This window comes from Amphiura filiformis, chromosome 1, assembly GCF_039555335.1.
Source record: "Amphiura filiformis chromosome 1, Afil_fr2py, whole genome shotgun sequence".
NCBI lineage: Eukaryota > Metazoa > Echinodermata > Ophiuroidea > Amphilepidida > Amphiuridae > Amphiura > Amphiura filiformis.
The window spans coordinates 66,781,375-66,807,603 of record NC_092628.1 but is presented as its reverse complement, the minus strand read 5'-3'; the positions used below and the strand labels follow the sequence as shown (position 1 = coordinate 66,807,603).

General features: G+C 35.6%; 1 long non-coding RNA gene across 2 annotated transcripts in view; it reads right to left on the bottom strand.

The window, feature by feature from the left end:
- Positions 1–19,021, bottom strand: part of LOC140151453 (uncharacterized) — a 35,338-nt gene extending 16,317 nt beyond the window's left edge. Inside the window, exons 1-2 of one of the 2 annotated variants that reach the window (XR_011858940.1) lie at positions 18,895–19,021; positions 7,485–7,563 (exon numbers count right to left, since the gene is read on the bottom strand). This is a non-coding gene — a long non-coding RNA (uncharacterized lncRNA). Of the gene's footprint in view, positions 1–7,484; positions 7,564–8,134; positions 8,243–18,894 lie in introns of those variants that run through there. The other variant, XR_011858941.1, reaches the window with a different exon arrangement.
- Between the last annotated feature and the right edge of the window lie 7,208 nt (positions 19,022–26,229).

Below are 26,229 nucleotides of genomic sequence, written 5' to 3'. Positions count from 1 at the left end.
AATACCTAAATAATATAAGAATGGTCTTCCTTTAAAACAACGGAGACGTGGAAATGACAATTATTAACTGCCATAACCTGATGCCCAGTTGGCTAAAACAGATCGATACCTTTTTGCGTCTTTACAAATAGCAACTAAGCTCAATCTAAATAAAGGATTTACAGATTTCTGAAACCAACTCACACATTTCTGTTTTACCAGGCATGCCAGGTTAACATATTTGTACTAAAGCACTAAATGTGGAAAATGTAATTATATTATTATTATTATTATTATTATTATTATTATTATTATTATTATTATTATTATTATTATTATTATTATTATTATTATTATTATTATTGTTGTTGTTGTTGTTGCTACAGGCAGCTTATATTTCTCAAAACTGACGAAGATCTGCTTCTGTGTAGCATGTGTAGTGAGATGTTCAATATGCTCTAATTGGGCTGCCTACAAACTATGTCCGACAATCCAGTAACTACTACGTCACGACCATCTGTGTTCGCCGTTGTTAATCGATGATGCATTGGAAGTATACGAACATGGTGTATCGTGAATTTACACACTTTGGCTTGGTATTACTTACAGTAACATTATGTAGTTAGTGCGTTACCACCCGTTTTACCAAGTGCAAGTGTGGCACTCAATTCAATATGTTCAATCACTGATTATTTATTGAACTCCACCACATATTTATTGTTATTACTGTTATTACTTCGCTATAGATATACGTTATCCGATAAAGCATCAGCCAATTCTTACGCATTTCAATTTTAGATTAATATGAATTGAGTAAATTGAGTACCGACGGAAAATCAGCGTATTCTTGCTTTGGATTAATCAGGTAACAATTACTAGTATATATACATGTAGCCTTGTAAATATGATGTACCCTGAACAGTATGAACCCCCGGATTGTGATTTACCATAAAGATGCCCCTTATATTGTTCAATAAACATATTCATGGGCAATTGCAAATTAGAGATGTTACAGAATGTGTATGTAACATTGACTTACATAAAACTGGCGATTTACAAAGTCAAGCTAAATTGTCGTTTTTATAAATAGGACTACATGTCAAAAGTTCAAAACTTGATAACTTTCATCGAATGCGATTACATTTCGATTAAGCCTAGACAGACGTGCCTACAGGTGTTAAGGACTAAGGTCTCTCCTATCCAGGTCAAAATATGTGACGGTTCACTAGCTAGGGTGGGGGACGACTGGGGGCAAACATAAACCGTGTTATGCCAAAATGAAAGATCTCACTATCAAGTGTAAGCCTGTTTCCGGTCAACAGGTACGTCCGGATGTTAACACATTAAGAGTAGTAAAAACCTTTTTAGGATCTATGGTTTCTAGGCCTACTACTGTTCCAATATCTGTGGTTCGAGTCAATTCCTCTTTTAACTGATAAGAGCAGATTTGCTCAATGAATTTAAATCAGTTCTTGATACTAACGATGGCAGTGTGTGTGCATCCATGTGTCCTAGATATCTGCAAGTCTAAGTGGTTGTTGATGAGTACAATGTGTTGAAAGGGTTGCTAAGGGCAAGAACACCCTACTTGCCAATCTGAGTGACCTTTGACCCGCCCTATCCATAGAAAAGCAGGTGGTAATATCTTGAGGGATCGTCCTGTCACTGGGCATCTTGTCTTTTAGTGATCCAACCCCGTCCTCAGTGGAGTAAATACCTCAAATTTGAAATCAATACTGAAACACCTCATCGACACACATGAGTGAAAAAGAAATTAATTCAATCTACAAAGTATCAGCATGAATGTATTTGCACAGTTCGGCTTGTTTGGGTAACAGCACCACTGTTTAAAATTATATGTTTCATGTATGTTAGGTCCATTTGAAAATTTACTACTGCATGTGATTTTCTTGAGATATTTGTAACATCTTCTTCACCATGTTCACGCATAAAGACGTTACTTCCTGGATTATAATCTGTGGGTGCTCTCAACACACTGGATGGGAAACACCAGCCCCGGGACACCAGCTAAATGCAGCTATGTATATTATCTTACTTAGATTGATGTCGAGATGTCATTGCCAGTCTATTTCTAACAACAAAATAAACACAAACTTGTATTTTTTGTGTACACAATTATATAATTCGGCTTTCTGATGCCGTCTGAATGTAAAGCGAATTTATGAAAATGTTAGAAGTTTGCAAATATCGTTGAACCACCATATCATCTACATGCCCACTCAGAAGGGTACTCTCTTTCCCAGCCGGATTTCAAACTTTATTCTTATTAGACCAAGTTAAAGAGGGCACTTGGTCGGTTTGGCTACCATCACCGATTCCATGGATGTGTTGGAATGGCAATCATGACGTATTCTACTTCAAAATAAGTTTGCTATCTTCAGTAGATAGCAGTGTTGTTCCCACGTCAAGCAAAGGCTTGAGCACGAATCACACTTGTGAGAGAGATGAAATAAGATCATTGAAGATGGTAGATTTTCCCGTATCTTCACAATGAGAGTCACATATCTTACATTGTGTGTCTTAAGGAACAGTTTTTCAAGACTAAATAAGATATGAAAAGAGAGCCTTGTGTTATACTTGTAGAACAATTGTTATATGTTAATGCATCTGGTTTAAAGATATAGTCTAACTTTGCGGTTGCCGAGAACGACTAATGAAATTAGCGGCGTATTTGATTTTTTTTGCAATGGAATATCATCAGTATTGGCCGTTATACGGTAGAATGCAATCTTTCAATTAACATCAACATGATCAATCTCTGTCTCGAAATGTTGCTTTTGATTTCTAACATTATAATTATGGTTATTCTGTGACATTTTGTGACATCAACTTTCGTGAAAATATGATATGTTAGATTTATCAATTTATTGTAATGTCCTATTATTTCCAATTGATGAATAATGACGTTTGTAAGTTAAAAACACGGTCATAATTGTCTGAAATCGGTCAGATTGACGACGATTTCCGCTACTGTAGGGCATACTACGGCCACAGCACAGCAGTACGCTCAGCAGTCTAGTAAGTATGAAGAAGTAGGTCTAAAGTGTCTTTTGTCATTTATTCTCTAAATATTCTCTAGCTATGAACCGTGATTTCTGGAAAATCAAAGGTAAGAGGAGCAGAAGATTATAGCTGAAATACGTATTTGTTTGTCTTTTATTAACAGAGCGAAGGGAGAAGGTGACAATAAAAAATTGTATAAGACAAAAAGCGAAATGCAAAGAAATATTATGCAAGTAAGGAAAAGCGCAAATTATGTAATAATTGTATGATCTGCATCAATAATCGTGGGAAAACAAGGTGAAAGACCTCTTTACATCATTGTGTTCATAGTGTGCTAATAATTATTTTATTTGTGAGAAATACTTTCGTTGGTCAATGTAGTTGGCTATGAGATACCTCCCACAATGGTATTGACTTTCTCTCACGACTGACCCACAAAATCTACCTTATAGGTGAAGTCAATAACCATTTCAAACAATGTTCACTTTATAATTATACAATTGGCCCTGAGAGTTCAAACTCCCGTTAACTCTGCTGGGTGAAGAATAGCGAATATACAAGGAAGAACCAATATAAGCAAGGAGTGAACGGCAATACCAACTGCCCTTTCCAAAGGCGAGTATGGATCCACTTGAAGTGATTAGGGCCGTTGCTCAATGACATTTCATCATGAACTTCTATTAATTTGATGTAGATCAAAATAAGTTTGCTAATATAAATGGTGATGGTGGCAATTTTCAAAATGTTCAATGTGAAAGTTGGACCTGTTAATGGGTACTATCTTTTAGTACACTTATACATGTTAACCAATTTCCCATGAGTTCAAATTCCACAGAATCATGAAGCGTCCATACGTTCTTCATTCCGAAAATGCTTACATGTTTAGATTTCCCAACTCTATTTATCCAGTTATTTGCACAGACGTTTTCAACAACTTAATAATGGGTAGTCTTTTGTGCGAATGTCGTTTGGAAGTAAGATCCGATGGAAGACCGTCATGAACGTGATGAACCGTCCATACTTTCTTCATTCCGAAAATACATGAGTTAATTGATTTGTCTACCATTTCAGCACAAGGAGGTATAATTTGCTGCCGCCTTATCATCGGTTTCAAATAGTAGCACATGTAGACGTAGTAGTTGAACTCATTTTACCCGCCCGTTGTGGAATCTCTTGTTTCATTCAACTCGTAATCAAGGTAATGTATCAAACGACAATTTGATAACAACTTGAAGGTGTGATGAAAAGCGCAATCTTTTAATAAATTATCTTATCAACAACTACTGTGATTTATATGCTATTATATCAGCAACAAATCGCTGTACTTATTTAACCTTTTCACCCTTGCTAATAATTCGTGATCCTAAGTCATGTTTTACATAGATTTTATAAAGGTAATTTTATTGCTACACTTGCAAAGTTGGTGTCATTTGACATCAACAAAATGTCGAATAAAACCATTCGCTGATATTTTATCTTCCTGTTGTTTTAAACTCCCGGAGAGTATAATTCCTTGCCCTTTTGGGCAAAGCTCACACCCATAAACTCATAAATACCATATTGGACGATATTTAGGAACCAATGTATATAGTTATTTCCATACTACATCGCTAGTTGGGGCATTTATGTTGTTCACTGAACGGCACGATTTTGTGAATACTTTATAATCATCACTGAAAAGGACTATGCGGATATAGGAGTTTTGTGCTCATCGCCTTTTGGACTCGTTCTTAATTGTCTAAAGACATTTACAATATCGGTTGTGCTTCATTAAATAGATAACCTAATACTTTATATATTCAACTTATTCAAGGAATTTTCTTTCAGCCTTTTATACTCAACTGAAAGGATCCTTATACCCAAATATCAGTGATTTACTGCGATGTTTTACTGGATAGTTCAAATGACGACCAGTATTTACGCAGAACGGAAACTGCTAGTATGGTCTGTTGATCACACTAACAATAATGATTCTACAAATTGGTCAGAAATTATCACATCACTCTTACCATGTGCATAATGTGTAAAGCCCAAAAACAGGAATGGTGTCTGTTTAAGGTTGGTCAGGAGTGAAACCACTGACACGCCTTAATCATTTGTGTGTCTATCTTAACAATCGAATTACACTTGTATACAATTATGGTCAGTAGCTAGATTACGTCAATTTTACAAATACTATTCATCAATTTTTTATATCATGATATTTTTATTTGATTACTATAATCATTTATCATGTTTTAGTTATTTCGTATTTTGTTTATTGTTGTTATTTATTTGTGTTGGACATTGGATAGAATAATAAGCATTGCTTTATACACAACCACCCAAAACCTACCCCACAGACGACATACACATGCACACGTGCAAACCACCCCAACCGCACCCTTCACCCACAGTGACATCCCCATATATCCAAGATAGTAACGTCAATTTTAATTATTTACAATATATATGTGTTAGTGGGTGTGTAACCGCTTTGTAAGTGGGTCACATAACGTATTAGATATTTGATAGTACTACTACTAGCTAGTACTACTAAGGTGTTTTGACGAATCTATAAACGAATAACATAATGTAGAACCTAAACTTGGCATATAGCGTAGTGTCCTTGGTCGAGACGTATCGTGCATTGTTGACACCTTGGTTCTATCTCACCCATGACATAATTACACGCTATACCTCTCAGAAACGGTAACAATACAGCCAACCTTTGCATGCATGGTGTGTGTATAGCATGTAGGCTATATTAATATACAATACGGATATACGCGAACTGGTCTGGCACTATTATAATAAAGGAGGGACAAAATCAGAATCGAACCAGCGCGCACTCACGATTTCATGTCGTTGAGCTCATAACCACATGCCACAACAGCTCATGGCGGCGGATCTGCCAGCGAATTAAACATGTAATGATTTTATTCTAAAACGCAATAGTAACAGTTTTTTAGGGTTTTACATCTATATACATTTAGAGTTTATTACTACTAGTAGTATAAACATACATGCTTCTAGTAAGTACATTATCAATTATATGTGAACTATATCGAGTTACCAGCATTTAATACTCATGTACTACATGTAGATACGATGATAGAATAATTTCAATCTATTCAACCAGATCATAATCCAAACATACATTGGAGCAACCTACATGTAAACTGAGCTCAAAAAGAAACTTATAATTTTTTACAACTTGTGAATCACAAGGTCATATCTTAAAATACTGTCAATCAAAATGAACCAAACTTACACACAGGATTACCTTAATACTCTACTCAAAACACATGTCAGTAACAAAGCAGTTGTCCAACTGACAAAACAGCAAAATGCACTGTCATGGGACAGCTTCCTGGACTTCCTTCACTTTCACAGCCCAACATTTGGCACCCAGCACAAAAAATCTGTGAGAATGTACACAAGATCCTTGCACAGATGATAAAACGGTGCTGCTTTCTGCTTTTCATACACTTTTTTTTTGTTATTTTGCTGGGCTGTGAATGTGGTCCAGGAAGCTGTCCCATGTCAGTGCATTTTGCTGTTGTGTCAGTTGGATAACTGCTTGGTAACTGACATGTGTTGAGAGTAGAGTATTGAAGTAAACCTGTGTGTAATTTTGGTTCAATTTGATGGACAGGATTTCAAGATATGACCTTGTGAAAAATTACAAGTTTCTTTTTGAGCTCAGTTTAGATATATGTAGTCTGATGAAATTCAGTGAAAAATAAACACGGATTGTTTCGAACAAAAGGGTTTCGCCATTATATTATAAAGCCAAAGTCAAGTATATTTCAGCAATTTCACACCCGCCTAACACAAGTCACCCCATTTCGGAAACTGGGTGCTGATTGTACAATCTCATGAATAATGATTGGCCCCAGTTTCGAATACTAGTATGTCAGCGCTCAAATCGGACACACAATAGAAGAATAAAAGCTGCAGTCCGTTGATGAAAATACATCACAAGAGAAGTAACAATGGATTTTTTCAGGGCTGTCAACTCACGCATTGAGCGTGACACTCACGCATTCGGGCACTTTCTCACGCCAAGGTAGTAAAATCTCACGCCAAGGTAGTAAATCTCACGCCAAGGTAGTAAATCTCACGCAAAGAGCGATCAAAGTAGTAAAATCTCACCTATCGTCAAAATATTACGTAAAAATAACAAATATTAGTGTAAAAATGATGCACCAAATGGCTTCAGTTAGACTTTCATTTTCGAAATTTTTCCACGGCTCAAGCGGCACATCCCCCTCAGACACCTCCTACTCGAGCAAGCGTCAACTTTATAATTTAGACAATATCTCACGCCAAGCAATTCCGAAAAGTTGACAGCCCTGGTACTCCCCGTGTGATGTGTCATACATCAGGATGGTACAAATATATCTAACCATGAAGATTGGAATTGCGATGAGCACAAGCGAAACACCATTAGACATCTAACGGTATAGGCTGAATGTTACAGTTGGTTCTGTACTTACCTATTATAAGTTTGACTTAAGATCTCATTTTTGAAATCACATGTATTCCAAATTGTATATTCCTCTTGGTACTGAAGATCTGCAATCAGAGTAAGAAATGGAAATCACAATTATCAGTTAACCGTTTAAAAATCCATGTTGCAATACTTTGAATCTCCGTGAGGTAGTATTGTGAGGTGAGGTTCAGTGAAATATTTATAATTAAGTAGTATTTATCATTTGGGTTGTCCCTACCCAGAGAAAAACTGATAGGTGAAAGGTGAATGTTGAACGAAGACATCGTATGCTAGCCATTCAAGGTGTATGCAAGGTGTTATCAGGCGCACCCTTAGCTAAGTGAATTTATGTTTAGCTTTCCCAACTCTGTTTATCCAGTTATATGCGCAGACGTTTTCAACAACTTAATAATGGGTAGTCTTTAGTGCGAATGTCGCTTGGAAGTAAGATCCGATGTAAATGGTTTTTCCAAAATTGTATGCACTTTCCGTTTTAATTCTAAAATATATTAACAGAGCCTGTAAAACTGCAAATACAATGTAAAAAACAATACCAATGTGTTGTATTTTGATTAAGTCCAGTAATGAAGTGTTAATTGTTAAGCAACAAATCAACCTTTTGTGAATCCCTAGAACAGAAGCTAACTCACGTACGTATGCTGTGCACTTGCTCTATGTTTCATCCAAGCATTCATATAAACAGATGTGTTACAGTGAAACGGCGCAGGTAATCAATGATACTGATATGTCACCATACCTGATTGATATACTTTATCGTTAATGACCCTACCGTTAATGCTTGGTCGATTAGCGTGAAGATAGGTGCGAAGTTGGAACACTATTTACCCAAGCTAAATTCACTCAACTGACAAATATCACTGCCAATTTGTCAGTGATAAATACTGTCACGTGACAGTTGATTCGCATGCATAAAAATTGAGTTGCTCTGCAAATTTTACGCACAGATATTGTTGTAGAAATGTCAACTTAGTTTGATAGCTTTGAGGCAAAATGGCTGAATGGAGGCTGAATTAATAATTACGCATTATCTACTTAAAATAACAGTATCTATGAATGAATATTTTACGAAAATGATGCAAACATAATCAATTGATAGTAGTTTAATTGTTTTAAAAGATTTGTTTGGATATCCTGTCTAAAGGTAAAATATTGTTCCACAATATGTAGAGTAGTATACTCGTGGCTATCTCATGAGATGCCATGTTTTGGAAACATATCAAAAAAAGTCTAAGTTCAAATTAATATCAGAATTCCTAAGATGGTTTCGAAGCGTGCCTGACACATGTTAACAAGAACTCCTTCATATGCATGATATGTGTTATGACCATTTTTCCCCGTTGATAATTATGACATAGACACTTGCCTCACACAAGACAATTTACTACAGTAAACTACATACATTGAATAATGATTTGCAATCTGTTCCAATCTGTTGCAATGAGTGTTGGGTGGTTTACGCATACTTCTGGTTTAACCAAGATGTGTGCTGTGGTGCAGGTGTGGTGTAGTACAAAACTATTATTTTAAACTTTTTCCAGAGTGTTTTGTGTTCAATAGTCTTGGCCTTAAACCGTGGCATGTGGCTCAATCGCAATTAGGAACGACAAAAACTGGCTGTGAAGGAGATTGTGTGTTAATATTAAGACTGACCATCATGCACATCATTGTCTATTTAATAGCCAATAGAGTAGGAGCTTTTGTATTCACACCAGTCTGTGCTTAAGGGTTAAATGACTACATGTATATCATGATGTAGATGTATGTTTGAGACCCAATGCATGCTATCTCGGCAAAAGGTTACGTCTATACAATGACAATGCTGGTGTTTTCAATCCAGGTGAGCGCACAGAAGCTCTAAAATGAGTATTTCATGCAAAGTGTCAGGTAAAACACTGCTGCATTCAGGCATAGGCGTCCTTTTTTAGAAACTTTGGTCAGGTGAATGTTCACAATGTTGGAAGTAATCCGTCTCGTACTTAAAATGGTAGATATGTCAAAGATTCTACAGAATATTTGTACCAATTACAAGAAAGGTTATTACCGGGTACCTAATCAATTATTTGATAATAAATGTCCAAAGCGAAAGACTTTTTGTTATAAATAAGAGGCTATGACATGAGTGAGACAACCCGGTATTCCGAGTGTTTCTGCAACCATGATCATGATGATGAAACAGCTAATGATCTTGACAAGAGTCTATGACTGGTGACACCCCTTTATACCTTAGATTATGAGGTTATCGTTAAGCACGTGAATGTCGAGCCGACAGGTGATTCGGGTATAGACGTCCTTTTTACACAGAAACTTTGAACAGGTGAATGTTCACAATGTTGTAAGTAATCCGTTTGGTAAACTCGTACTAGTTAAAATGGAAGATTTGTCAAAGATTCTGTAGACAGAATATTTGTAACAATTACAAGAAAGCTTATTACTAACTTAATCAATTATTTGATAATAAATGTCAAAAACTTTACGATAGACTTTTTGATACATTTAAGTGAGTGAGACAAACTGGTATTCTGAGTGTTTCTGCAACCATGATCAAGAGGATGAAACAGCTAATGATTTTGACAAGAGTCTATGACTGGAAACACTCTTTATACCTTAGATTATGAGGTTATCGTTAAGCGCGTGAATGTCGAGCCGACAGGTGATATAAAAACTTCTGAACTTAATCCGACAAAACTGAAAATGTGTAGTATTGGGTGTACCATAATAGGGGAAACTAATCAAGCACTTTCAATTACAAATCACAATATGAGCCAATCACAGCATTAGAAAAATAGAGATTCTTAACAGCCCTGTGTTAGTATCCCAGCGTAAGTGTAACAAAATTAAAATTGTTTATAAATTGCCTAAAAGTGACGGACAAGTCATTGACATTGTCATTAGATATTTGGAACTTTTAGCATAAATTTTGGGATTTTGATGATGTTTTGGATAATCATATCACCAAAATACAAACCCTAAACGTCAATATTACACTCACATCGAAGCTGTAACCACCATTGAAAGTCATTGAAAGTGGTTGTTATCATGGTTATGGGCGTGGGAAAAGCTAGGCCAAATTTACATTAGCGTAGATCCGAGTGATTCATAATTTGTATGAAAGGCACACAAAAGCTTTTCCTTGGGTCATTTCAAGAAGAATAGTTAATCCTGTGTTTAACATGCTGAAAAGTCTTAAAAGTGAGTTACTGTGGTTGTTTTGTGTCAGTGCATGGGATGTGGATTTCAGTTGTTGCAGAGATATTGTTATTTTGTGGGTCACTTTATTTTGGTGTTAACATGGTTAATGAAACATAATTGGGTCATACCACTAGCTGCCCTTCAATAAATGCTGACTAGAAGTCTTTTATAATCGCTGCTTACAATATTTGTAACGATTTGATTTTAATCATTGAATTAGATCTTATCATGTTTGCTTTATATCCAATGCAATGTGGTCTAGCCATTTGACCACAGTCTTGTACAATGGTTAAGTGCCCTTTTAATTACACTATTTCGTCAGTTTGAGAGTACTCTGGGAAATGGATATTATTTATAGAACTGTGTGTTGTTATTGTTAATGATTTGATCGATTGGGCTGTAGTAAATATGACACTAAGTCAGCAAAAACATTTAAACAGCCTGCTAGTTCGTTGAGGCATGCTACCAACAGGTCGTTTTGATTGATACTGCTTATTTAGCTAATGAACTGAAAGATTGGTGCCAAACACCACTATACAAATCAGCCAAACACGCTAACTGCAATAAGAACTGTTATTCTGTTAAACGATTCACATACGTGTTTGATAACGTGATCCCGTCAGGTATACATTTTATTATTCTGTTACTTCTTGATCCTACCTATTTGTACCTAATTCTCAAACTAGACCGTTAAATGTTTAGAACTGCGTAAAACTGAACAAGTTTATTTGCCAATTAAATTTCAATGATAAACGTAAGCTTTACTTTAGAACTTGTAGCACGTTAATCGCTCGAGTCCTCCCACGTAGCTGGTGTCCGTTATTTGACATAGCGTACATGAGATGATAGTACGATCTTAATTGCGCGCGAATTGAGTGTACTTAACATCGACACCTTACCACGCTTAAAGCAGGGTTAGCTAAAGTACATTCCACCCCCATCTATCTGGGCAACAATAAAGAAATTTGTCATAAATTGGTGCTATTTGTTCAACTCTGGTTTGGGATCAATCTCTGTCTATTGTATGACCTTGGCACTGTGTTAATTTTACGTTCGCACGAAAATTACTGAAGAAGAACCGCCAATGCAGAGCTACAAAGTATCTGCTGAATCATTTTCTAGAATACGGGATCACTATTTAAATATCAGGAAAAGTCGAAATTACTCTGTTGACCTACAAACACATTTGGTTGGTTCCATTTAGGTGCAAGTTGATACATGTGTAAACATTACATTACTTTTAAAACAAGAACAGTCTTTAAAAAGACAACGCCACATATGAAGATCATAATAATTTTGCACTGGAACACTGGTAATAATATTAAATGTGTTTTGTGTGTGGAATAATAAAGTGGGTGGGAAATACTTTATACCAATTTCATATAATAAGATCGTACATTATGGCTTTAAATTCTGCTCTTCATCAATTGAGCTTGATAATCCGTTGAACAAAATAATTCATTGTATCATTTATAACCTAAACCTAAAAAGGGGAGTAAATTATGGCTTTGTCAGGATTAAAAAGGTCGTATTTTATTTCAGTTCAAAGTACGTAGGTGCATAGGGGTGGGTGGGTGTGTATGTTGGGCGGGGGTATATATACTTTTATGTATTACGTACCGATACTAAAAGCACAAGCATTTTGATTTTTCTCTCAAACTAACGCTAGATTAAATGCAGTAGGTGATAGGTAAGGCAATATTGAATAATAAACCTACTCATGCAGTTAACTGCAGTGACTGATAGCGATCTAATTTTGGTGTGCACAACTTGACCGTGCGCGTGGGGAAGATGTGCCATTACAAACAACAAAAAGACAAGATAGCCGACGGTCGGCGCCGACTTTACACATTCAAAGTTTAACAAATTGTAGTGCATATCTGATCAATTTCATTTCAATACCAGTAATAAATGGCATTTTAATTACACTATTTAACCCATCCTATACACAACACCAACACGCACCCAGCTGCTAACTTGTTTATACCGATTTCAACTTAAAAGGGTAAATATATGTCTTTCAGCCACTGCACGCGATACCAGATACACTATTCAAACTTTCACACGCAATTTCCACATCAGAGAATCTGACGGGTAAAAAAGTTAAGATTAGAGATAGCTGCCTATTATTCGTTTTCACATTGAAGACTATCCTCGCTTCAGGAGTAAGAAAACAAAAGTCGGGTGTATGCGCACAATATATTTGATTGGCATAATTAAGTACTAATGTGTCCATAAACTTCAAATACAAATATGAAAAACTGTGATTTCTAGGTTAAGTGTAAAGTGTGCCGAGGCCCGTTGTTTGGTGTAGTAGGGCAATATGAATCACCTCAGTTTTTTTGTGTGTGTGTGTTTTGTTTGTTTGTTTGTTTGTTTGTTTGTTTAAAGTTCTATGCTGAAGATCTATTAAAGTTGAGCAGGCTATTCATTACTATTAATATAGTACTCACAGAGGAAATATTTCATTATGAAAACGTAGTAAGTTTAGGAATCCAAAGATAAAAGATAAAATTGCAGTTACGACATTTCAAAAAATGGGATGACATGAAAAATTAATGTCAATAAATATTTAATTACTTCTTGATTTAAATATAATTCACTAATTCAAACCAGGAAACTTTTAAAGGATTTAGACATACAAAGTAAACAACAAACACACGGAAGGTAGGACGTAAGATCAGCATGTTTTATGTCGAAAATAAGGCTCTAAACTACTTTATACACTGAACAGATTAACATTCCCTCTGTCATGTCTGTAGCATAGCATTCTATTATTGTATCTGGTTAGCTTACAACTGCTTTTAGCCATGATCTTATACTACATTACAATTGGTTGCTTTTCTTGGTATTTCTTGTATTGTTTGTCACTTTTAAGAAACACAACTTTGAAAAAGAAATCTCAATTTGCCTTGACTATATTTGAGTATTATAGTTTTATGGTAATATTGTCTACATCTTGTTCATTATACCTTTTATTTACCTAGTTTGCAGGAAACCTAATAACTTGGCCCTATTTTGTTCCTGCTAACAGTAGCAAACTATATCAGGACACACTGATTTCATTATTGTCAGAACCTTCTCCTTCCTTGCAGACGTTGCAGTGTGAATTTGGTACAAGGCCATAGGTTCTTTAAATAAGGGATAACAAAAATTATGTAGAGATTTAATCAGATTCATTCAAAAACTACAGAATAGATCAAGGACCACTAATCTGGTGCAAGACATCATCACGAATATACGAAAGCAAGCTTTAATTTTTAGGACCAAGCAATTATCAACATTTTAATTCCTTACTACCATAACTTACCACCTGTAGACTTTACCCAACACGAGTATGTGCAGAGTGGGTTAATTCGTTTTACTTAGTTACAATTGTTTAGTCAAATAAATACTGTTGTCATATTTTATTCTATCCTAAGTAGTCGCATTGAATGAGGCTAAACATGCAATTTAAATGTTCAAAACACGTAGTATGTCACTTTGATTTGTGTCAATTTCACATATCTCTCATGCAATCAGACTTCTTGCAAATGAGAAACACACTTTATACAATCACGTACTGCTGCTGCCAATGGTTGCATAAGGCAGGTACAGATATAAATATACGTGTTCAATTAAGGTATGAACAAACGTTAAGTGCGTTAAGAGTTTCTGGAAAGATATCTTTTAAATGCATTTTTAGCTGTCACAAAGTGATTTTAAAGGTACTTTGTTGGTACTGATCGAAATGAACTTTTTCAATTAATTTCCCAGAGAAACCAAAATCAGCGTACAATACCATCAGGTACAGGGATTGGACTCAATAACCTTTGAACGAAGCAATTTATAATAAGTCAAGTAATATTAAATAACATAGGTAAGTACATTATGTTACATGACAAATCTATATGGTTCTGCTTCCAGTGGCTTATCCTTTATTGTAGTCTAAAGGTTTGGTGCACCCATTCCTGAGCTCAAATGGATTTATTGCGTCGGTGTTTTTTTATGTTGCATTATGACAACGAATGAAGTATAACATAACTGAGCGGTTTTATCAGCAAATCACAGAAATATTCTGATTTTTAAATTGACATTTCAGGTAAGAATTAGTTGACTATCATCAAAATATCGTTTTTATTTCTTGGCTCTTTTTCATGTTTGTTTTCGGTGAATAACCTTTGAAAACTGCTGAAAATGAACCTCAAATAGACCATGACGTGCAAATTGAACAGTTTGTATGTTTTGTGTCATTGTCACCAATAGGTTGTAATCCAATGCTGATGTCGGTGATATCAAATACAAAATAAGCATGAACACTCATATGATTGGTAGATTTACGCTAATTCAGGACTATAATGCTTTTTATTCAATGTTATTTACACTAAGCTATAGATTTCATGGTGTTCAGAAGCAGATTTCAGGGTAAAGTCCCCAAATCAGTCTAAAATCCCAAATCATCATGACAAGTACAAGTACGCAAATATTAGGCATGTTTGTACCTGGACATTGCATGCAAGATTAGAAAGAATGCAACATTTATATATTTACATTTAACCCAGCCTAAGCCAGTATTCTACAATTGGCATTGGTGCTAAAAGGGTTAACCAAAATCAAGACATATATATTGCGAAAAAAAACTGTATTGGATATTAATACCCGGCCTTAATACAACACATTTCGTATGTCGCTTTTTTGGGGCGACGTGATATCAAAGATAAAAAGAACAAAACACTACATTATTTCCGCATACACACTCAGAAGCTAAAGTTACCCTTACTACGAAAATGACTGTTGGTAGAGTGTCATGTCACTGCTATATAGCCTTTGTACATTTTGTTTTTGATGTATTTTCCTTACTCTGTTTTCTAAGAACATTTAAGAAATAAACAGCTCTTCATATAATTGAACCGTTATATTCGCAAACGTTGATTACAGGTTTTAGATATCTGTGAGTGCGAAAGTGGATATGTTATTGTTGATGTGTTGTTTATTTATTTATTTTATTTTATTTATTTATTCAAACCGACTGTGGAATAGTTTGGCTGTTGACACCATGGAATGTAAATTCTTCCATTCCAAGGAGATGGTTGTCCAGCTAAATTTTCTCCATCGTGTCGTCTGACGATCGCCTTTGGGAGTGAAACTAAGAGTAACGATTTCTATTCTGGAAGGTCTAAACTTTGAATATTTATTTATTTATTTATTTATTTATTTATTTATTTATTTATTTAGAGTTATTTATTTATTTATTTATTTATTTATTTATTTATTTATTTATTTATTTATTTATTTATTTATTTATTTTATTTATCTTATTTACTTGTTCTGGTTGTTTAGTCATCATTTTTGTTGTATTGATTCATCTTCATCATGTTCATTATCACTAGTTTGATAATAATAGGGCGAACTCTTACCCACTAAATGCAATAGATCGATTACCAAGCACGTACTGTAAACTTACTCTGTATAGTCTTTTTCGATTCATGTTGGATTGGTGAACCATGCTTGTAACAATCAAATGTTGTTCACATCAAGCCGCCCTGATTCGTATCATAATTGAGACTTTAGGTGGTCCACCTAAGATGGTGGATTTATTAATTTATTTACTTGATTTAAATGAATGGGTAATATCTAACAACACTAAATTGTTGAGAAAAACTTCAAAGCGTTTCATAAACTTGTGTGATACATAATAATTATATCGTTTTTTATTTTTATGTTGGTTTTATTGATATAGCATGACATTTTGTTGCCTTTCACATACATTGTAGTTCCACAGTTTTCTTTTAAGGGCTGGGGTATGAACGTTTGGACAGTATTTATTTTGGGACATTAGAGCACATCAGACATATCGAATTGCATTCTGAATACGAAGAATGTCATTCTGATATCAAATAATTTTGATTTTTTGAAATTCGCAATTTAATACACATTTTATGGCAAATCATTAAAATTGATATTTTTGATATTTAACAGTACTTGAAGTAAACTTTCTAAATCTGATGATTTGTACTTAAAGTGTATGTAGGTGGGATGAAAAGCCGACGATCAATTGAAAATTTTGACCTTTCGTATTGAAGATATGGATTTTTTCCCAAAACACCAAAAAAATTAGGTCTTTTTGGGAAAAAATCCATATCTTCAATATGAAAGGTCAAAATTTTCAATTGACCGTCGGCTTTTCCTCCTGCTACATACACTTTAAGAATATATCATTAGATTTATATAATTTACTTCGAGGACTGTTATATATCAAAATTTGAAAAATATCAAATTTTTATAATTTGTCATAAAATTTGTATTATATTGTGATTTTCAAAAATGAAAATTATTTGATATCAGAAAGACATGCTTCGTATTCAGAATGCAATTCGATAGGTCTGAGGTGCTCTCATGTCCCACAAAAAAATACTGTCGAAACGCAATAAACGCTCATTTTAGATCCCTTAATATGTCCACTGTAATTTATATTTTCCCAAACTCTATTTTACGTGGTATTCTTTTCGTAAATGAATGAATTTTAATGTTATTACATAAGCGGATAATGCTGGGTCATGATCATTCCCACGATATTCAGTGATATTAAGAATATCCTATCATGCAAGAATATTACCAAACTTAGACTGTTGATTTACAAATATTATTTAGTTGAAGCGTTTTCAAAATAAATCAGTGTAATTAACATTGTATTTTCTTTACATAGACAATACTTCAAATTGTCCATTTGGTCCTGAACTTGGACGGGGTTACATCTATAGTAAACACTATACGTTTCCCATTCACACGCTGTATAAATTACGCATGGGTATGTTGTTATTGTTGGATGAAACGAGGCGCAATTAAAATAGTCATTGTAGAGCGACTATAATAAAAACAGTGTTCTTGTTTTATCATCCGCACACCTACAGCTGATAAAATGCCAGCTCTAATGCAGCTAGTGTCAGTATTATTGTGTTCCCTCAAATAAATATTTATGAAAAAACAGACCATGAAAGGTGCGTTACCAAAATAATGGTTACCTAATACTCATCACCTTTTGCCGATTCATTGGACCGGTTAGATTCCTTGTGGTTTTCATTTCATACATGTAAAAGTTACATAGCTGCTTGCTATGATGTAGTATAGATTCTTTATCTTATAACAAGGTAGATAATACATGATTCTTTTGCAACTTGAAATACAGTCGAATCCATGTACGACACCACATCACAAGGTTATAATGCAAAGTTGCGAAAAAACAAATTGTGCAGATTTGTGAAAAAATTTCAAAGTTACGTAAGACTCCCATTTTTCGCAATATGGACATGGACAACTTAAAAAAAGGTTGCACATGACATGCCACATGGAGATCCAGCGTTTGGAATTCCACAAGTGTCTCACATCTCATACCATGTGATTGTCGTAATATTCGCGCGTTGTGGGTCACGCATATTCGCGCGTATTTGATATGGATCATGGTGATACAGTTTTGTCTGAATAAGCATGATAAGACGATGTTTAACCTGGACCAGATTCATGGACCGTAAAAACCGGTCATTCGTCCATTTGATACACGTTTTCATGGCAACCCCAAGCAGGTTTTGGATTTTTTCAAAGACTTTCACAGTAGTAGCCATTTATCTTGGTGTAGACATGGTAGATATATTTGAATTTCAGAATTTTTTTTAAAGTGGAACGTACCTTTAAGGATGATGAACAATTGCATTGACTCTCCAATAATACCCATGATACCTGTTATACAGGTCTTGCAGCACTCTCATAAAAATAACAAGATTGTGTCTTAGCAGATTCTAAGTTAAGGGTATAAAGACTCCGAGTATACGATCTACAATATTCGATGTAACATGTCTGCGTCCGGGGTCTGCGTTCTTTAATCTATTCCCATTCTATTTCCAGTAGTGTTTAACTTCTAACGAATGTTTGATGACGTAAAATCGATAATATGTTATGTAGAATGTCTGATTGAAATATATTATATGTTACAAGCATATCGTTAGAAGTTAAAAATTACTGGGAATAGATTAAATAACCGAGACACGTTACATCGAATATTCTACATTCACTAAAAAGTCGATAGCGGCCCTAAGTGCACAATCTGTAAACAACATCGCCAGTCAAATACATTTAAGTTAAGTTGTCTTACAAAAAAATAAAAAGTGGAAAAAACAAAACGAAAATCGCTAGCAATAATGCGCTGACGACATCAAGGTAATACTACCTACCTTTTTGGTGTCTTCCAGAAATGATATTTTAGTTATGTAGTGTTTTATAAGTCGAACAATATATTCCAGGTATTATTAGCTCGTTTCCATGGATTCCAACTATAGGAGCTGTCAATTTCAGGAAATAATCTTTTTACGTTAAGTACTTTTTGCATTTCCTATTCCATCATTACTCGAAGTTCCACAATGACAAGGACACTTGTTTTGCCAGCCAACTGAATGAAACATTGCATGATATAACTTACGTACTTACTTGTCACATCTTATATTAATCTTCTATGTAGGCTATTCCAAATCAAAATACAGTAACAAGTGTGCAGAAAAGGCTAGTCTGTCAACCGTGCTAAATTGCAACTGGTAAAACCTCGCTGACGTTGCTTGTCGCACACCAACAAATCCGATGTTCATTGAGTAAATTCGCTGTTATTTACACAGAACTTCTGGTGTAAAACACAGGTAGGCCTAATGCTTCAAGTTCCATTGCAAAACAGTCATCGATTTTATTGTCCCAAATCATTGCAAAGACTTTGAAACTTCCATCTAAAGTCGATGCAGTATACAAAATCAGGTGAATTCATAATGGTTAATTGGTGCAAATAGTAAGCCAGTTCCAAGTTCACCCTGTCTCCATCGCATATTGAAACTCGCACAATTATTCTCAATAGCAATTACATATTCATTGTAAATTAAACAACCCATGGTAGAGATGCTATCGATTCCATTGAAGACTCAATGTTTTGTTCACATGTAACCGGTACACACGGGTGGTAGATATATGGTGTGTTTTTTACATTACTGATGTCTTATTTTAGAACAATGAGGTAAACCTCGCTGTTCTGTCCCCGGTTCTGTCACTATAAACACTGCTTTCTACCGTACCATCGCAAAGCAAAAACTGGATAATGATTTAACTTTGATTCGAAACAAGTCTATTGTAGGTACCACTATGGCAACTGACTGATTAGCTGCGATATGAAAGAACCTTTTGTCACCGCTTATTGTCTACATCAAATTCCAATCGGCCGCAAATGTGTAAATGAATCATACATCTTGTATAAAGGGTAAGGCCACAGAACAACTTGTAGACTGTAAGTATCGGTTTACATACCGATATATTGGGCTAAATAGAGATCGTGCTTATACTTGAATATATGGCTGTTCTTGTATGTGATACATGTCCAACAAAGTGGTCCACCGTTTAATATAAATGACTGTCTCATTACCACTCGGAATTGTTCGGAAGCTGGAAATTACAGAAAGCTGTCAAAAGCCCAGATGTACAGCTTGTCCCAGTGAAATGTTACAACTAAAAATTGTGAATTTGCACGAATACATTCAGAATTATCATATAGGCTATAAAAAAACACGACACCAACGGAATGAATTAAAACAACACAGTAATAGAAAACCATAAAGTCGTACGTAAGATGTGGATGCTATCAATGCCAAGAGAATAGGTAAATTAACAATTTATTGCAAAAGGACAAAAAAAACCCTTTGAACAACATTTGGAACAAGCAGTATACAACATTACTTTAAAAGCAAAAATGAGAAATTGACGAATAGGCAATCACAGACGCGAGCTCGTCACTTTGAAGTGATTTTGTATCGAAATGTGTCAGGAAATTGGAAACATAACATATTGTCTAGTGGTTGGGTGTGGCCCTTGGAGTAGCAATGTAATAGTTGAATTAATTCAAATATAGCATTTTCAAGTTGTAAGTTTGCTTCATTTTACAGCAACTGAATCTTACTATTCCACTACACTAGAGCTAGAGAATGTGTTTGTTTTAGAGACAAATATCTCAATGAACTAAGGTTTCGCCCCAGGTTGTTTGAATGTTATCGGTAGCACCCCGTGATTAGTGGTTTTACGATAAGGTACAAAGCAAGCTTTGCAATTATTTCCAATATTAAATGGACATGATTCAGTGTGATTTGAAATAGCAGACCTTTTTGTGGATTGTACACCTGAAAATAATCCGGTCACTTACCCTCTGGCAACCAAGTCGGTGTTGGAAGAAAGAATATGTTAGAAAATAAACAATGGAGCCCCAGATATTTCGCCCGATTTTTGCATTTGCTATAATCTGGATGTAGCAACAATGAGTAGTCCCTATCTAATCATTGTGAAGGGCCGCTACATACTTATTACACTCAGAACGCTCGCTAGTCACTCAATGGCTATTGTTAAATAGTACAAGACTCACTCAGTTATTTTTAAATTAGGCACTGGAACCGATCGAATTCGGAGTTGAAATGAGCACAATTATTGTAAGCTACACCTTTCCACTTTAGAAATTAATTTTCTTGGCCAAATGAAAAGCAGTAATTTATTTCAGTAAATATCAGAAGAAAACAATAATATATATTTGTTTTGAATCCTGGTGTTAAACTTAGGCGTTAGGTTGACCGCTGGTTCCGTCCGGTTTCTATTGTTCTAAACAATGGAAACCGGACGGAACTGTACGGAACCGGCGGTCAACCGCCAGTCGAGTTCTGATTTCATCCCTTAAGAGCTCTTAAGTAATAAGTGATGCAACGCCTATCGAAAGAACACTCAAATAAATAAACTGAGGCGCAGACATTCTATATCATGTATAATTATAGTAAGCAACGAATGGTTCGTGAAATGAATTGAATTGACTAGAAGTGTTTTTGATTCACAAGCCAAGAGTGCAAGCCAAGTACAGAACTTAGATGATATACTGACCATGCTGACGCTGTTGCTTTTGTCAAACCTAAACACGAATTTTACAATAAACGGAAATAACTTACATTTTAACTACTCCCATGTTATGCCATTTCAAAGTGTCTATATGTTAATGTGATGAGTTTCCGACTGCAGACTGCGACAATACTAAAGACCCACAAATACGATAGAAGAATAAACGTATGAACTTTTTTCTACGTGCTTTGTAGATGAATGTTCCTTAATCTCACGGTCTGCGACTCGATATCACACAGGTTGTGGTTTTCTCACTCCAAGTAAATAATTACGATGAACAAATGACAACAGGTTCTCTAAATTTAAGGGCTTGGATGTCTGAATTTTAAAAATAGAAATTTAAAGGGACATATACTTTGATCAGCTCCTAATCGGCGGGAATTGTTAGGCTTTTACCACTACGCCGAAAAGTAGATCGACGTTATTAAGAGTGATATAGTTGACCTGTATGATTTATATTTTGCGTATTAAAGAAAGTAGACAAAATATAGGACTTCAATTAATAACTTGTGATGCTTCTGGCGAGATGTCACAAGACATTTCTCAAAATAAAATATATTAATATTAATCCGCGATGTTATAAGGCCCGCAGCTTCATGGATTGAGTTTGAGAACATATATCACAAGAATTTGGTGGCTCTGAAAAGAACCTTTTAAATCATGTAGTGATATCGTAGTAAACCATTTATAGATAAGATCATTTATATTTTTGTTTGACAAATCCAAAAAATTGTACTCACAACTTGAGCTTCCCCATCCAGGCTGCATCATGATGCCTTGTTCACAAGTAATCTGGTCCACTGCATTTCCCGCTGTCTTTGGACGCAATATCAATCCTCGGGATCAAAGATGGTTTTAGCAGTGGATCATTATACAGGCTGAGAGGGAAAGTGCCGTTATCGGTGATAATTGCTTTGGCACCCTTCTTGTGCATCTGTATTGCTTCTCTGATGCTTCTTGATGTGCTATTGGAGTCTTTGTCTAATATGCTTGCTATCTCCCAGTTGATAACATTCTTTTCTTGTGCGATGTGATCTGTGATCTGCGACTGATGCTGTTCGGATGTTGTTTTCCTAATTGACTTGGTGAACTCTGTGTCTTTAGTGTCTCAGAGTCTTTTTGGTGTTCTTTTAACCGGACGCCAAATTGTCTTCCTGTTTCTTCAACATACGACTTATCACAGCCTTTGCAGAGGATTTCGTATACAGCGTCGCTGGTTTCTCAGATGTCTTTGTTGTATTTGGGATGAACAAGGATACTTTTGAGTGTGTTGGTTGGACGCATGGCTGTAGAGAGTTTATGTTTCTGAAAAATCCTCTCAGAGTTGTGTTGTTCTTTGGTTTGTCAGTAGGGTTTATCTTCCATCTGGTGCTTGACTCTATCAAACGCCCATTTTGGGTAACTACAGTCTGTTAAAGCATTCCTGATCTTACACTCCTCGTCGCTTTTGTCTACTTCTTTCATCACCATCACTATATTCTCCTCTCTGTCCTTGAGGGTTCTAATTACACCGAGCTTCTGATGGAGAGGGTGTTGAGACTTGAAATTCAGGTACTGATCCGTATGTGTCTTCTAAACTAAACAATTTAACCCATCCATCCTCCTTTCGAACAATTAAGGTATCCAGTAAAGGGATTTCCCCTGGTCTATGTGAACTTACCGACCAAAATACCTATGAAAAGCCGAGGAAAGATCCCACGCCAGGTACAAAAGAAAGTTGGTTGAAATCATGAAAAGGCTCCGATCCGAGGATAAAATTGACAAAGGCCAGTACAGGTTGTTGTACCCCACGACGGAAAATTCAGCCCCACAGGATCAATTGGATATCAGACCTCTAAAGCCCTAGCGGAAATTCTTGCTCCATTTATAGTCGACACATCTCTGAACATCATGTGGTCAATTCAAAGTCTCTAGCAGAAGCTAGCAGAGGAGACGATGGGTATGTTCATATCCGATGGTGATATTTTTTTAATTCACGTGATGTCGTTTCACTATTCACAAAATTAATACCCCGATAGAAAATATCTTGACATCATCAAGAAACAGCTAGAAGACGTCAAACCCCTGAAAGAAAGAATAAAAAAACATTATCGAACTCCTACATTTCATCTTCATTGCCACGTATTTCAGCTGTCGTGGACAAATATTTCGCCAGATATTTGGTGCAGGCATGGAAAGTCCGGTCAGCGCAATTGTAGCCAATCTTTTCATGGATTGGTTAGAGAAAGAAGCTATCATATCACAGATGGTTACAGAGCATCTAAACACCATCGATCCAACTGGCAGCATTAAGTTCACACCCACGAAGAAGAAGACCAGGGGAAAATTCCTTTGCTGGATACCTTAATTGTCATGATTGTTCGAAAGGAGGATGCATCGGTTAAAATGTTGGGTTGTCGTAAGAAGATATATACGTACTGATCATTAGCTGAATTTCAAGTCTTAGCACCCTCTCCATCAGCAGCTCGGTGTAATTAGATGTAATTCGGCTCCGTCGAACATTTTCTGATCATTTACACTCTTCAGAGGAATGGAATCCCACCTACGGTCGTACGCAATAAGGGGGCCGAAGCAATCAACCGAGATGACGGCACTATCTCTCCCAGTCTCTCTCAATATATGATCTACAGCTAAAACAAATTAGGATCCCGAGGATTGAAATTGCATCCAAAGACCACGGGAAATGCAGTGGACCAGATAGATCCAGATCACTTGTGATCAAGCCATTAGCCTAAGTCGTATAAAGTACATTTTTTTGGATTTGTTAAGGGCTGGGGTATGAACGTTTGGACAGTATTTATTGTGGGACATTAGAGCATCATCAGACATATCGAATTGCATTCTGAATACGAAGAATGTCATTCTGATATCAAATAATTTTGATTTTTGAAATTCGCCATTTAATACACATTTTATGGCAAATCATTAAAATTGATTTTTGATATTTAACAGTACTTGAAGTAAACTTTATAAATCTGATGATTTATACTTAAAGTGTATGTAGGTGGGATGAAAAGCCGACGATCAATTGAAAATTTTGACCTTTCGTATTGAAGATATGGATTTTTTTCCCCAAAACACCAAAAAAATTAGGTCTTTTTGGGAAAAAAATCCATATCTTCAATATGAAAGGTCAAAATTTTCAATTGACCGTCGGCTTTTCCTCCCTGCTACATACACTTTAAGGATATGTCATTAGATTTATATAATTTACTTCGAGGACTGTTATATATCAAAAATTTGAAAAATATCGAATTTTTATAATTTGTCATAAAATTTGTATTATATTGTGATTTTCAAAAATGAAAATTATTTGATATCAGAAAGACATGCTTCGTATTCAGAATGCAATTCGATAGGTCTGAGGTGCTCTCATGTCCCACAAAAAATACTGTCGAAACGCAATAAACGCTCATTTTAGATCCCTTAAACAAACAAAAAACACAATCTTATGATCTACAATCCTACTGATGCATCTGTTTACGGCATTTATTTATACAAATAACAGTGTGTGTAGTACATGACATCTGTAGGGTTGGCTGTTTGGTTGTTGTTCTTCATGTTAGTCAGTGCTGCTGCTAATGTAACTTAATGTTGTTATATTGATAGCAAATAAGAATCCTGTCGAAAATCGGGCGTATTATACATGGTAAACATAAAGAATCTACGGTATGTGGTCAGCGCTATTGCACAAATAAATTTGGTAAATGTGTGCATACATAGAAAAACCTAAGTGTGTAATACATTCCCTTAACATGTTTTTAAAATACCCGCTAATATATGGCTGATAAGGTGATTTTGTCTCTACTATTCTGGTGGTCTGTGTCTTGACTTTCTACATTTGCACCATGCAGGGTTCAATGTTACACACCGCAAATCAACCTAAAATCTATGCTCTATATTTGAATTTGCCCCCAAATTATCCTGCCTTGCACCCCACACACAACAGAATAGCAGTTAGTACCTTGCCATCACATCCGGTTCACCATAGGAAAGGACTTCCGGCAGGTACAAATTGGGTTGATTTCTAAATTTGAAATTCTCTGTTATTGAAATTAACTTATCGGGTAAGAAAGGAATATTTCCACAATCCACAAATGACTACAATCTGGTTGAAAATTATGGCTGTTTCAAATCTGGAGATTGCGTCAAAACCCATTAGTGTTCACATTACTAAAATATGTTCAATACGCATACTGTCGCCAACAATGTGCATCCTTCTAAACAATTTCCTTTTATTAGACTACCAAGCTGTCAGGTTTCTATCCCAGGCGCTAACAATGTGCAGCCTTCTCAACCAGTCCCTTCTATTAGACTACCAAGCTGTCTGGTTCCTATCCCAGTCGCCAACTATCCCTCTAAACCAATCCCTTCTATTAGACTACCAGGCGCTAACAATGTGAAGCCTTCTCAACCAGTCCCTTCTATTAGACTACCAAGCTGTCTGGTTCCTATCCAAGTCGCCAACAATGTGCATCCTTCTAAACCAGTCCCTTCTATTAAACTACCAAGCTGTATGGTGCCTATCCCAGTCGCCAACTATGTGTATCCTTCTAAACCAGTCCCTTCTATTAGACTACCATGCTGTCTGGTTTCTATCCCAGTCG